Here is a 16,166-nt window from a genome sequence, read left to right on the forward strand (position 1 = left end):
TGCTGAAAATAAGTGGAAAAGCAAAATCAGTAGCCAATGGATGAAACAGACCACTGGCAATAGAGCATTATTCTGAGACTCTGATTTAATGGCACCTGGGGGGAAAATGAGACACTACAGCCCTTTGATCTAGAACCCCATGAACTAGATAATACTCTAGACCCCTTGATCTAGAACCTCAGCCTTTCACCCTAACCCCTATCCCTAATCCTAACTCAAAAGAGCCTTTGCAACTGCATTAATGGGAAGTCTTGGTGGAGCTCACGTTGTTAAATAATTATCATATGTTTGTATATTGAATTAGCATATTATATTAAGATTAGTATATTATATTAAGTATATTAAGAGGTTAGGATTCTAATGAGCCCTGGAGCATATTATGATAAGCTTGCTTTGGAAGATATTATGCCTGTCATAACATTAATAATGTACATTCTGAAATATTAGGAAAAAATAAATGAGAAAAATATCACACAAAATGTGTTGTGGTGTTTAGGCAGTTCTGTATAATAATTGTTGCAAAAAATAAAATAAAAACGTCTGACCACAGGAAAGCTTACAGTGCAATTTTACACACATATCACCCCACATATATATCCTAAAAACACACACACATACGTATATATTTCATACAGATTTTACCCAGTATGATTTTGGAGCTAATGCAAAGGATGCATATATAGAGAGTGATACATTAAAGGTAAAGCTTCCCCTTGCACATATGTGCTAGTCATTCCCGACTCTAAGGGGCGGTGCTCATCTCCGTTTCAAAGCCAAAGAGCCAGCACTGTCCGAAGACATCTCTGTGGTCATGTGACCAGCATGATTAAATGCTGAAGGTGCACAGAATGCTGTTACCTTCCCACCAAAGGTGGTTCCTATTTTCCTACTTGCATTTTTTTTACATGTTTTCGATCTGCTAGGTAGGCAGAAGCTGGGACAAGTAACGGGAGCTCACTCCGTTATGCGGCGCTAGGGATTCGAACCGCCGAAATTGCCGACCTTTCTGATCGACAAGCTCAAGTGTCTTAGCCACTGAGCCACCTTTTTAGTGATACATTAGCTAGATCAAATCATGGCCTTGTGATTATACCAAAGAAATATCTTTTGGTTGTATTCTGGTTAAGGTGGTACATTTTAAGCTTTTATACTTTACAGCATGTCCCACATTTCTGCCTCAAACGTCAAGATTTTAAAAAAGAAACCTCAAACTGGCTATATTGAGAGAAACAAGAACTGAATATATCTGGTATTTATTGAACCTTTTTATCATAGCAACACAGAGCTGGAAGACCTTAGAGGCCATCCCACTACACCACCTGGCTCAGTGCAGGAGCCACTGAAGCATCCGTGGCAAATGACCAAGAAGCTACTGTTTTAATGGGGAACTCACCGGTTCATATGACAGCTTGTTCAACTGGCTGACAGCTGATACAGTCAGGAAATTCCTCCTGACATCTAGCTTGAAGCTATTTCCTTGGAGCAAAAACCCACTGGAGCAAGCGAGAACAGGTTCTTCTGTGCAACAGATCTTTAGGTATCTGAGCGTTAGATTTACTCAGCATGCCCAGGAATAGGTCTAATGATCCACAGTGAGAGCTGTTTCATCAAAACTTTAATGATTCAATTGACCTTTAGTCCACATTTGCTGCAGGAACATTTCTCTTTGCAGAGACCTCATCTGTCCCCACGGTTCTTCCTTTGCTCTCGATTGTTTGCTCTCAATCCATTCATCTCCCAAGAAGAAGAAAACAAATAAATGCAAGTCTTTGTCTTTCGCTTAATGCTCTTGGGAGCATCCGATGAATAGTAAGATTATGCAAATCAGCCAAAGTCTATTCTGAATTCAGGATTCTATTCAACGGCCTAATTAATTTGATTCAAATTTGCGATCTTGCTAGAATTTGCTCTCTGATCTGAAATGGCTTTGCAATTCGCGTGGCAGATCTGCTGAATTCAAAATTGGGATAGGTGGTAAAGAGCTACAGTACACCAACTCAACTGAGCTTTTCTACTGATTTGAATACACCTTCCTCGGTGCAATAATTCCATTCAGTTGCTCAGTTGTACGTAAGACATCAATTTGATTATTCAACTCAAAGATTCTATGAGAAGGAGATATTTCAAACAAATCTCCCTTGAATCCAATTTAGGAGTAGCATATTCACACAACTCTAATAAATAGGTAGTAACAGTGAATCGGAGCAGCAGGGAGGTCTGTGAAAGTGTTCCTTTATAAAATATGACCTAAGGATTTTTTTGGTTTATGCAACCCCTGATACCAGTAGATATTTCCATTTTTACAGGGGATGCAATTTTACTGATAGTATTGCAAAATACTCTGCTGCTTTGAAATTTCCATAGTGTATCAAAACTGATTGCTGTCAGAACCATGGAATACAGTATTTTCCAACTACATTCCCCCAACACAAATCATATCTCTGCTTCTAATGTACAGCATACTCCGACTTCTGCTACATTACATTTCTAATTTAAAACTGTGAATCACAGTTGGGTTTTCACACACATCACATGGATTGGTTTGCTGAAATTACTCCACAGATCAAAGGCATGTACCAAAATAGCTTGAATAGGTCTCCTGTTTTCTTAATGCTGGCATGTCAGGCATAACTGATTCATTCCTAAGGATGCCGCAGAGAACCGTAAAATCCAAAAGGAGAAGAAAATGTCTGTTCACAACCGCACAATATTATTTTTAACGGGGGGAAAAAGATTGGTGAATGGGAGAACTTAAGGAAGGGGTGAGCAATGAATAAAAAGCTCAATGAACATTCCTTCTTATATGATGTCTGTCATATAATTAGTATTTTCTCCCCAAGGTAGCATTTATTGTAAGCGTACAGTACTCCTTTATTAACCCCAAACAACAGTAGCTATAACTTTGCACTCTCTGACTTTCTGTACATCAAAATACAGTACATATTTGCAACAATCATCACCTTAAACTGAGAATTATTTAAACTGAGAGCACTGCTTCTGCTTTACACCCATTTTTTTTAAAAAATGCATCTTTGCTGCTTTCAATTTAGCCACTGTGTTAGTATACTGAATTTAGCAGCTGGAACACAAAAATGTACAATAGGCCAGAACACACAGTTGTAGCTGATTAGTTATAGAGTGCTGACTCATGCATGAGGCAATCTACGCTGTGATTGGTTGTCGTAGGTATAAAGTGGGAGTTTCCCTTTTCCCCCGCCTTTTTCTTCTGTGTTCTGTATACTGTTCGATTTACCTCATGATGTTTCTCTCTTCTTGACTATCTTGTGTTCTTCCTTTTCTGGATGAGAAAGACTGCTATCAATTTAAACATTAAATATATTGATATTTATTAAAAAGATGACAAGTTTGCATCAGTGTCTCCGGCTTCATCTCGGACCAGAGGTGGTATGTTGCTGGTTCGCCCTGGTTCGGGAGAACCAGTAGTGGTGATGACGAGAGGCTCCGCCCACCCACCTAGACGTCATCAAAAGACCTTCGGCGCATGCGCAGAAGATTCTACGCTTGCCCAGCCGTGCACGTGCCCCCTCTACCGAACTGAACAGTGAAGAAAATAGAATACCATTACTAATCTGGACAGCTGCTGTGCAATTTGATTAACACTCTGCAATAGCTCATTTTGCACAGGTTCAAAGAGAAAACATGTCTTCAGAAGGGAGCCCTGTAGCCACACTTGAAATGGATTTATTTACGCTTTTATTAATTAAATACAAAAAGAAGAAAACAGTTCCTTTATAAAGTTATAAAGGAAAATATCTATAGACATAAGAAAAAATATACAAGCACATATTCGCAAATAAATATAGATAGTGCTTGACATACTCCATTTATTTAACAACTGTTTGAAGTTACAATGGCACTGGAAAAAGATATTTATGACCAGTTCTCAAACTTATGACCGTTGCAGCAGCCCCCCAAACAAATGATCAAAATTTGGGCGCTTGGCAATTGAGATGGATTTACAATGGTTGCAGCACCTGGGATCAAGCGATAGTCATTTGAGATCTTCCCATCAGCAAAATCAGTAGGGGAAGTTGGTTTTGTTTAATGACCACATTATTCACTTAACAACAGTGATTTGTTTAACAATCTTGGCAAAAGGTTGTAAAATTGAGTGTGTCTCACTTAAAAACTGCCTGTCAGACCTTTCTCAACTGAGCCTCAAAACAACAAAAATTCTGGTCCCAGTTGTGGTCATAAGTCAAGGACTACCTATATATCATATATAGAAATTATATATATTTATATAATATCTATCTATCTATCTATCTATCTATCTATCTATCTATCTATCTATCTATCTATCTATCTATCTATCTATCGTAGAACCTCTGGTAAAGACCATAATTCGTTCCATAACTTTGGTCGCAAACCAATTTGGTCATGACCTGAACCTAATTTTGGAAATTTGGCACTTACAAAAAAATGGTGCAGATAGGGAAATAGGCTGCGAAAAAAAATGATTTTTTTTATGGAACCCAATTTGATTGTGGTCAAAAGCCTTTGTGACCAGAGGTTCTTATCTATTTATCTATCTATCTATCTATCTATCTATCTATCTATCTATCTATCTATCTATCTATCTATCTATCTATCTATCTATCTATCTATCTATCTATCTATCCTATCTATCTATCTATCTATCTATCTATCTATCTATCTATCTATCTATCTATCTATCTATCTATCATCTATCTATCTATCTATCTATCTATCTATCTATCTATCTATCATCTATCATCTATCTATGTGTGTGAACTATGTAAGCATTTCCATATATATAATGTATCTGTATAAACATTTCAATGAAGTGTGGCCATATTTCATTGTTATTGCCCATTGGCTAATCCAGTGTTTCTCAACCTTGGCAATTTGAAGATGTCCGGACTTCAACTTCCAGAATTCCCCAGCCAGCATTCGCTGGCTGGGGAATTCTGGGAGTTGAAGTCCAGACATCTTCAAGTTGCTAAGGTTGAGAAACACTGGGCTAATCTATGGTAATAAGCAGTGGTGGGTTTCAAAAATTGTTCGAACCTACTCTGTGGGTGTGGCCTCCTTTGTGGGAGTGGCTTGCCGCCCATGTGACCGGATGAGAGTGGCTTGCCGCCCATGTGACCGGATATGAAGATGCCGACGACACTTGTCAGAACCACCTTAAATTACCTCACACACAGCACTGGCATGCATAAGAATATGATGTAAACTTGTTTTTTAAAAGGCATCTTTGGTTTGCGTTAAAACAACTTCAACACACACAATGTTCTGATTGCACCACAAACGCAGTAGTGATCCTTACCTTTCACAGAGGCACTGAGTTTTATAAATATGAGCGTGATAGTGTAGAATAATCATATCCAAGCACCAGTGGTGGGTTTCAAAAAAATTTGGAACCTCTTCTGTAGGTGTGGCCTGCTTTCCGGGTCCACTGGTGGAACCTCTTCTAAGTGGTTCGGTAGATTTGACGAACCGGTTCTACCGAATAGGTGCGAACTGGTAGGAACCCACCTCTGGTAATAAGCAATTTATTTGTTAATTGCTAATATCACACCTTAAAATCATTGTGTGGTTGGGAGTATGCATTTATTTTTCCAATGCTGAAGAGTAGGTATTTTCGCCATAAATAGGGCAGGAAGAATCTATGTTCTTTAGAGGTGAAATTCCACAGAGTAGGAATATAGTTCAAAAACAGGTGAACATCTGGGAATAATCAATCTTGTCTGAAATTTGGGTTAATACTTCTAGCTTCCTTTCAAAATAGAACAAGCACAGGACACTGTATTATATTGTAGTGAATCTTAAATATACAGAGCTGCTTTGTTCTGAAATGCATTATCTCCTAGGACTGGGTGGCTGTCCTTCCCAATTTTTATAAAATGCCCCAAATCTCATTACATCGTTAATTTCCCCAAGATTACTCATAAAATTCTAGTCTCAGGAGATTTTTGCATTCTTGCTTGAGATCTTGGAAGAAATCAGGTAAGATTGACAACATCCTGAGTAGACCACCCACCTTTTGAATGGTGAGTGGTGAATATTCACTATTAGGAAAAAGATGGGAGATTTTATGTATTAACCTTTTGTGCAAAAGAGCCTCAGATGGTCAAGAGTCAATCATCCTAAAGACATTTAATGGAAATAACATACCATTTGGGACTTATAGTATATCATTTGCAGATGGTTGTTCCCCTTCGTCATCTGAGTTGATGGAGCTATGATTGGATCTTGTACTTCTTCCAGTCCTTGACTTATGATCGGTTGTTTAGTAACCATTCGGGGTTACAACAGACCTAATTTGGGGCTACTTATGATTTGAGGTTCTGGCATTTGCATCCCACACCAATCACATGACCAAATTTTGGGTGCTCAGAAACATAGCTGCATTTTTGACAGTTTGCAGCATCCTGCAGTCATTATGTGACTATGTTTTGTGGTGGTTTTGCTGAAAACTGTCATTTCTAGTTTTTGGCAAAACCACATACCTAGTGAATCAGCCAAACAACTAAATCCACATGTGTAGAATTCAAGCTAACTACTTCATTGCATTCTGCCTTTAATACAGGAATCTTCCCAGGACATCTTGCCTTTCTTTGGGAACAAATAGATAATGTTTGATGGAGTTTAGGGGGAATCAGTCCTGGATTGCTTATGCCTGTGCAATGATTCAGGGCTAATTCCCTGCTTGATTCCTCTTCCTTGCCTGGCAGGGCATTTCTCAGCACATTGGTTTGCTTTAGCAATGATGGTGTTCATTTAATGACCGTGGATTTGCTTAATGACTGCCACAAAAAAGGTTGTATCACATAACTAACCTGTTTTATGACTGTCATGACGTATATCTATGATGGGAAGGCTCCATGATGGTCATAATTCTATGTGTTTGGCCACCCAAGTTTATTTCTCTGAATATTTTTTCATTTTGACTTTGATTTTAAGATTGCTGTGATGGTACATATGCATTACAGTAGTAAGGTTTTGATCAGTGATTTTTTTAGAAAATTCCAAGCAATGCTGAGTCTACATATTGAAGGGCAGGACTCTAACAGAGCTTTTGGTTGAGTTCAGTGCTGAGAAGGACGCCTCTGTCTGATATTCAACACAACTTTTATGGTATTTCATTGCTTTTTAATAGCTGGCTATCAATTTCTGCTGAGCAAAGTGTCATCAGCATTCCCCTAAGAGGTATTGCAGTCAGCATTCAGATAGCACTTGGCATTTATCTCTCCTGTTCTGTTGCAATACCTTCAGGGTGTCACTGTTTGCTTGCTTCAAATTAATATTTATTTATTCCTAAATGTTTCTAGCAAAAGCCATGTTGTAAATCTGGACTGATTGAGAGAATGGAAGAACCATCCACATCAATAACAAGGAATATATGACTACCTTTTATACCCCTTACAGCACAGTATTTTATTTTGTGATTTTCCATGGGGGTAACTGCTTGGTTGAAATAATGCTTTCAGGTGAATGCTGGGCAAATGCCAGATTTGCTTAGTGATAGTTGCTAGTTACTTCAACACTTTGTTCCTGCAGTTGCCAGCCAGACGTCTGAGAATTCACATCAGGATAGCACAAAAGCACACTCATTGGTATTCCTAACAGACTGCCATTCAGAAACAGGTATCCAAACATCTTGGATAATAATATATAGTCATGGTGACTAGCAATGACTGCCTAAACTAGTGAAACCAATTAAATTAATTAAATTAAATTAAGTCTTTAGCATCTTCTCAGATATGTTGATGAGTAAGTTTATAAATGTGCTAATTTTCTCACTCAAGGCTTTGGAAACCTATTAAAATTCCCAACTATGCCATGTTCTTGTGTGTTTGCAAATAAAAAAATGACTTGCTTGTGACTATGTAGAGATTCTAGGCTGATCACTTTTTTGACTCCACCCCCCAGTTTCTGTCACTTCTCCCACTACAACTGGACACAGAATTGAATTCTGTTGGCCTTATCTTACCCCTAATAGGTCCCAACCATTAGTTAAGTTTCCTGTACATAGACATGAATAGCAGTAAATCAGTTTAACTGGATCTTCCTATGTAGACCTGATCTTTCTCACATGAGCCTTTCAACCCATGATTGGGAGACAAATAATCAGAATTTTCTTTGTGAAGCTGTTATAGTTTGTCTTCCCTGCAAGTCACTATAGAAAAAGAGGCCCATTTGTCATACCTCTACAAGGTATGCATTCATTTATTGCATGGAGATTCATTTTTTTAAATCTTTTGTTGGTGGATAAAATGGAAAATGTGCTTGAATCCATGTGCTTGATTGTACATCTGTAAAAAGTAAAGAAGCTAATCTCTTGTGCAGTCCTGGATACCTAGATGAAGTTTTCTTGGCAACAGTAAGGATGTGGATCGCCCTTGCATTCTTCTGAGATGTTTGATTCTTTCCAATCTAGCAAATTATCCTCGAATTCACTGGCGATATTCCATCCAAATACTAATTAAACCTAACCATGCTTAGCTTCTGAGCCCAGAAGAGGTTCCTGCCAAATCATAACACTTCATTTTTATTTTCCACCTTTTTTCACAGTGCTAATTCTAATTGTGGAGACTTTGCATTTGAATGTGTCAGAATGTGGGACTGAAGTTAATACCCCTGGAGGTTGGGAATCAATTACACTTAGAAATGGAATTGTACTAAAACTGTATACACAGGAATGATCTTTTAAGAAAATTAAATAAAAACCTTAATTGCAAATCCATTCAGATGAGAAAAAGAAAAGAATAAGCCTTTGGTGATTTTTTTTTTTAAAGTTGTTCTCCACAATGGCAAAATAGCAATTTGGAATGGAATTGCTTGAACTCAGGAGTTCATTTATTTATTTGTTAAGAAAATGTAGATGCCTGGCCAACTCACGGTAACTCTGGGTGGCTTACAGAAATAAGACCAAAAATACAGAACCCAATAGCCTCCCCCCACCATCCTCCCTAGTGACAACAATCAAAACCATCTAGGCTTGCTAGCAAAACCATGTCTCCAGGGACTTTTGAAAGAATGTCACAGTGGAGGTCAATGTTATTTTTGCAGAAATGATGTTCTACAAGAAGGGAACCATCATAGAGAAGGCCTTTCTTCTTGGTCCCACTAGATCCGTGATGGCGAACCTGTGGCACGACTGGAGCCATATTTGCTGGCATGGCAGCCCTCAGCCTTTCCGAACTTCCGGTTTGGCGGTTGGGCAGTTGGGCCGTTTTTCAACCTCCCCAGGCTTTCCAAAAATGGCCTTCCCAGGGCTCTGGAGGCCCTCCCTGAAGCTTCCTGGCAGCAATTAATGAGGCTGTTTTCGCCCTCCCCAGGCTTCAGGAAAGAGGGCAAAAATACCTCCCCACACATAGACAGTGTCATGCACCCATGCGCGGGTGGGTGGGCATATGCGCGCACAATTTTGGCACACCTTTAGAAAAAGGTTAGCCATCACTGCACTAGATGGACTTCAAGAGGGAACCTATAACATACCCTGTCTCCCCACTGTGGAGGGTTGGGTAGATGTCACTGCGATAAGACCACTTCATTGTCTAGATAATTGATAGGACTAGTGCCATAGGCTTCATCAGTCAGTGATAGTGCAAATGTGTTGTGGCCCAGCAGGTGCCGTTGGAGCTGCCACCAGACTCCGACAGCGAGGGGCCCTCTGAGTCAGCTCTGGAGGATGCGGAGGACCCTAGACAGGGTTCTGACTCTGAGCAAGGCGCAGAGAGGCTGGTTGGCCACCAGGAGGCACCTAAGCCTTGGACCAGTGGGGAGGAGACAAGGGAGAGTGAGCTGGAGGCCAGTAGTGAGTTGGATGCAAGCCATCGAAGAGCTACTAGGCGTCAGGAACAATTACTCAATTACAGGAGATGGTCATTAGGCTCCTCTCCAGACTATAAAAAGCTACTTGTGCACATGGCCCTCTTTGCAGAAGTCAATGCAGGATTGAATGTCGGAGGACATTACTGTGAGCTTGGCAGGCTGGATTGCTGCCAAGCCTTATCTGTGTTTATTACTGCCTGAGTTTGTCTGAGTTGCTGCCAAGGTCCTTATTTGTTTGTTTTGCTTGGCTTTCAGCCACTGAGGTTTTGGTGTCTTGCTATTAAAGTACATTCCAGTTAAGCTTGTCTCAGCATTCGTTACTGGATGGAGGAGGGGGTCAGAACAAAATGGTACCACAAACAGTCCTTGGGGTTGTGATTAGGGCTGGAGAAGGCTTGTGCTTAAAACTGTGAAATGGTCATTCTCGCCCATCCAGGTAGAACATGGACATGAACTAAATCAGTGATTTTTTCAAGCTTTGAGATATATGAACTTCAACTTCCAGAAGAGTTCAATCAGGCCAGAAACCGGATCACTCTATTCTGTGTCTCACAGGGCTTAGGGCAGGGGTGTTGAACTCATGGCGGATGTGTTATGTGCTTGCCCTGCCCCCACCCAGTTTAGTGAGGAGGGGGGAAAGGTCACAATACTTCACGTGATGCCACTGGAACACCGCGAGTTTGACACCCCTGGCTCAGAGAAAACATTCATGCACATTTTCTCCAAAATCCATATCTAGTTCTTCCAATATTCAGCAGAGCCTATCATATATCTTTCTGCTTCTATCCATAGCCACAACTGAATGACACCAATTCATACTTTCTAGCATATATTTTGCGCTTTACCTTTTAAATGAAGCCTACACTTCCATGCATGTATTTATTAACTCCTCTCCTTAAGATCAGGTGACCTTCATTCAGATTTATTAGATACTCCCCTTCATATCCTTTACATTTAATATTGATCTTCACTGCCCTTCATGTCAGTTGAGGCTTCCGCATAGCAGAGGCCACTGGACTTAGGCAAATAAATTTAAATAATAACACTATTTAGCAAGATAAGGAAAATGTTAACTAGCTTATCAGATACCTACAGCATCCTGCTTGGAAATAAGAATAGGATTGATTAGATCCCACATAATTTGTGTCTATATGTCACAAATGCTGCCCATATTCCAGACTGGAGAAATTACTTTGCAAGTCAATGTATTTAAATCCCACCAACATGGAGGTGCAGACAGTATACTGATGGACTTTTCTTTTTTTTACAACTAAACATGAGATTATTCATCGGCTAGCATTCACCTGTGGCTGGAATAGCATAAAGGGAAGACCAAAATGCCAATAGTTGGTCAGGAGGAGGGGCATTCAAAATTGAAATTCTCCTGTACTTCTGCTTTTGACGGCTTTTTTAAATTATGTGAGTGTCATCAACTCTAATTATAATTGTAGAAGGAGTGGCAGAACCTGGGGGTGAACTATGGTAGCTACATGGAGATTCTAGGCTAACCCCTCTTTTACCTCCACCCCAGTAGTGGGTTGCAGGCGGTACGCCCCAGTACAGCATACTGGTGCCTGCCAGGAGCACCATTCTGGGTACCATTCCGGTATGGTGCTCTGGAGGGCCCACCCACCCGCCCGCCCTCCGAGGTGGCGCAGTGGTTAGGGTGCAGTACTGCAGGCCACTTCAGCTGACTGTTATCTGCAGTTCAGCGGTTCTAATCTCACCGGCTCAAGGTTGACTCAGCCTTCCATCCTTCCGAGGTGGGTGAAATGAGGACCCAGACTGTGGGGGCGATATGCTGACTCTGTAAACCGCTTAGAGAGGGCTGAAAGCCCTATGAAGCAGTATATAAGTCTAACTGCTATTGCTATTGCTATTACCTGTATTTGAGCTCTTCGGCGCTTCTGCGCACAAAGCGTACGGCACCTGTGCAACGCTCCCCTGAGCAGCTGGAGCGTTGCGGAGGCGTCCTGGAGCGTCACAGGAGGTTAGGGGACATGTGTCCGTGCGCTGTGCACGTTCATGTGGTGGACACCAGGCCCTGTTGCACTGTACTGGTTGCAACGGGATCCGGAACCCACCACTACTCCACCCCCTGCCATTTCTTCTCTTACAGTAATGGGACTCAGGAAACCTTGAAAAAAAAAATTCCTGTGTGTCTGCTTTCAAACCGCAAAACTTTGTTATTTCCCCATTGCAACTACACAAAGCTTTCCTTTAAATTCCCCACCACCACCACATCAAACCCTCTTGGCTCTGGATCATGTTTCTTGCTACTGCTTTCAGCTGCTCTCCTAAATAACTAGCTGAAGCTTCAAAGAACCGGCGTCTGTATTTAAAATCCAATTTAGTTAATTCATTTAGAGAGCATATTACAACACTCCAACTTTTTTTTTGTCGGATGAGAAATCTGCAGCTGAGGAAATACTGCACATGATTTCCCCTCCTTTGAATACTTTTTTGGGGGTTTTCAAATAGGTTTGATTCAGTTTATTCTCAACTTTAAGTAGAGATTGCCTTGGAGAGAATAAAGTTTCTGCATACAGAGTTATGAAGGTATCTTTGGGTTGTACAGAGGCTGCTGTGTATATATGAAAGGAAATATGTCATTTTGATTTAAAAAACTGTCCTTATAATTATTTACTTATTAAATCTAGGGCCTCCCTTAGATCCCAAGAGTTTACTATGGAAATCACATAATATTCCTATATAGAGCAATGCACTTAAAGATTACATTGCCTGTCTCGGTTGGTTTTAATTTAGCCAAGAGCTCTGTGTTGGCGTCCTTTCTTATGTTCCAAACTGAGGCCTCCCTGGCCTATCATTTATTCATTTTTATATAAGAAAGGAGCCGATAGGAAAGGCCTGTTTTTGTTTTTAGCTAGGAACCAGTGGTGGGTTTCAAAAATTGTTCGAACCTACTCTGTGGGTGTGGCCTCCTTTGTGGGAGTGGCTTGCCGCCCATGTGACCGGATATGAAGATGCCGATGACACTTGTCAGAACCACCTTAAATTACCTCACACACAGCACTGGCATGCATAAGAATAGGATGTAAACTTGTTCTTTTAAAGGCATCTTTGGTTTGCGTTAAAACAACTTCAACACACGCAATGTTCTGATGGCACCACAAACGCAGTAGTCATCCTTACCTTTCACAGAGGCACTGAGTTTTATAAATATGAGCATGATAGTGTAGAATAATCATATCCAAGGACCAGGGGTGGGTTTCAAAAAGTTTTGGAACCTCTTCTGTAGGTGTGGCCTGCTTTCCGGGTCCACTGGTGGAACCTCTTCTAACCGGTTCTGTAGATTTGATGAACCGGTTCTATCAAATAGGTGCGAACTGGTAGGAACCCACCTCTGCTAGGAACTTACCGTATTTATGAGCTCCATATCATGTCATCAGGCACATTCATACAGTAATAAGTATCCACAAGTATACCATTACATCTTAACAAACACTATTATGTATTATCCAGTTGTCAGGCCTGCAATTATATTCCTTTTAGAATTTTGGCCTGCCACACTTTCTCTTATTTCATTATGCTGTTTCATTAGTATAGTTGATGGGAGGGGGGAATAGACAGGAGTAGGATTGTGGAATGTGTTGTTGTCATTCTTTTCTAGAAGACCAAGATCATCTTTTGCCTCCACACTTTTGCACCTGACTGGAAGCAGCTGGGTGGAGATGACAGCGTGGGAGAAGAAGAGTGGACCATGTGATGAATTTGTGGGTGTGGGGACAAGATCATGAACTTTTAACTGGGTGGGATTCTGATGTAACATCCAGAATTGGGATTACACAGATGTGCTAAGATGTCTGATTTATTAAATTGGAACTTTAAGGATGGTTTTGCCTTGGACACTGATTTAATTCTACATGATACTTGGAACACTGACACCAGTATTATAGCAATTCCTCTCACAGTCTATCCGGAACAACTCTCATCTGCTCTTCTGCTTTCCATACGCTATATTATGCCCTATTCCACCGCAGCACTGCCTCCTCTCTCTCTCTCCTCCTCCCTACCTTCTTCCTTCCCTCTATCATCTTTTCTCTCCTTTTTCTTTTCTACTTCCCCTTCCTCTCCTTCTCCTCTGGCCTCTTTCCACTCCTTCTCTCTCTCTCTCTCCTACTCTTTTCCTCACCTCTTCTTCCCTCTCTCCTATCCCCTCTTTTCCCTTCCTTTCCTCTCCCCTCTTCCGCTCTCTCCACTTACCTTTCCATGGTGTATTTCAACCTCTGAGCAAACTCAATTTAATATTGGTGGCATTAATAATCATATTCCAGTAATCATCTTTCATATTAATCAATCTACATACATCCTCCTTTTAAATGTATACATATATTATAATTCCATTATTGATTCCCCCTCCCCCCATGCATATTTTTTTGGACAAACTGTGAGCCAGGTTCCCACATCGTTTCACATATTTTTAAATCAGATCTATATTTCCATCTATCTAGTTCCTATATTGAATGCATTGCATAATCACATATAAGGTTGTTGAAATAACACTAATACTTTGACTAATATGTCTTTCCCTTATTCTGTACAATCTATTGCAACATGTTGGTTCATTCTACTATATTGCAGCCATCTCCCAAATTAGAGTAAGTTTAGAAAGGCCTGGTCACTAATTAATTTCCTGCCGTGCCTTCAAGCTAAACATTGTAGCTCTACATTTATTTGTGGCAGAAAGCTCACTATTGCTTTGACTGCAACAGCTACCCCAGTGGAAACCCACTTTTTAAAACCATTTGATTGCTCTTGATGCTAGACCAGTGTTTCTCAACCTTGGCAACTTGAAGATGTCCGGACTTCAACTCCCAGCATTCGCTGGCTGGGGAATTCTGGGAGTTGAAGTCCAGACATCTTCAAGTTGCCAAGGTTGAGAAACACTGTGCTAGACTGTGAACATCTGCATTTATGAACTGGAGTATATCACACGAAAAACGTGGTGTTGGTGGCCATATTACATTTCTATTTCTGGTGGCCAGTCTGTGATAGCTGAATCAGCTCTTCCTGCACATGATGAATATGCATGTATAAACCAGATGTTTTTTTAAAAAAATTCAGCAATCATTTAGTCCTATGAATGTAACAGCTGCAACTCATTGCCATCATGCTGAAGTCTCTGGATTTCAAAGGAAGTGAATCTGCCTGACTTGCTTGAGCTGTTAGCAACATGGATGTGCCACAGTGGTGGGTTGCAGGCGGTACGGCCCGGTACAGGCGTACCGGTGCCTGTCAGGAGCACCAGGTACTGTTCCGGTATGGTGCTCCAGAGGGCCCACCCGCCCACCCATCCTCCTTTCTTGTATTTGAGGTCTTCGGCGCTTCCGCCCACACACATGGTACTTTTGGTGCCTGCGCGACGTTCCGCCGAGCAGCTGGAGTGACGCGGAGGCTCGCGGAGGTGTTGCAGGAGGTAAGGATGCATGCGCGTGCTGCGTGTGTTCATGTGGTGGACGCCGGGCCCCGTTGCGGGGTCTGGAACCCACCACTGATGTGCCACATCTTTCTTGTGTATGTATTTTTTAATTCTGTGCTCACTTCTAATAGAAGTGGGTGGGCTAAATGCTAAATTTAACTTCATGTATGTACATTTAAACATTCACATCAATGTAAATCATTTTTTTTCAATGCTCTTGTAACTTCAAATCATTTTCTAAACAAATGGTTGTAAATCAAGGTCTACCTCTACACAAAAAGTTTACAATTGGAATAATCAAAGGCCTCTCTCTTTCATAATAATTATCCACAGTATTGTTTTGAAAGGCTTTGAAAAGTTCTGTAGTTTTAAATATACATATATTTAGAATGAAAATTGTTGTTAAGTCTTTTATTTCCTGTTTATGATTCATAGTTCTCTTTCTCTGCTTCTATTCAACTGCTGTCCTTTTTTGTTAACTGTTTTTTTTTAAAAAAAAACTCCTCTGAAGTTTAATAAACAAACAAACAAATAAATATGCTATATTTTTAATAAATGAAATGAGTGGCAGGTGTGTTTCCTCTGGTCTAGATTGAAGAATTGACTGGGAATGTGATGGGTGCTAACCAGTGGTGGGTTTCAAAAATTGTTCGAACCTACTCTGTGGGTGTGGCCTCCTTTGTGGGAGTAGCTTGCCACCCATGTGACCGGATGGGAGTGGCTTGCCACCCATGTGACCAGATATGAAGATGCCGACGACACTTGTCAGAACCACCTTAAATTACCTCACACACAGCACTGGCATGCATAAGAATAGGATGTAAACTTGTTTTTTAAAAGGCATCTTTGGTTTGCGTTAAAACAACTTCAACACACGCAATGTTCTGATTGCACCACAAAC

Source organism: Thamnophis elegans, chromosome 7 (genome assembly GCF_009769535.1).
Source record: "Thamnophis elegans isolate rThaEle1 chromosome 7, rThaEle1.pri, whole genome shotgun sequence".
Taxonomy (NCBI): domain Eukaryota; kingdom Metazoa; phylum Chordata; class Lepidosauria; order Squamata; family Colubridae; genus Thamnophis; species Thamnophis elegans.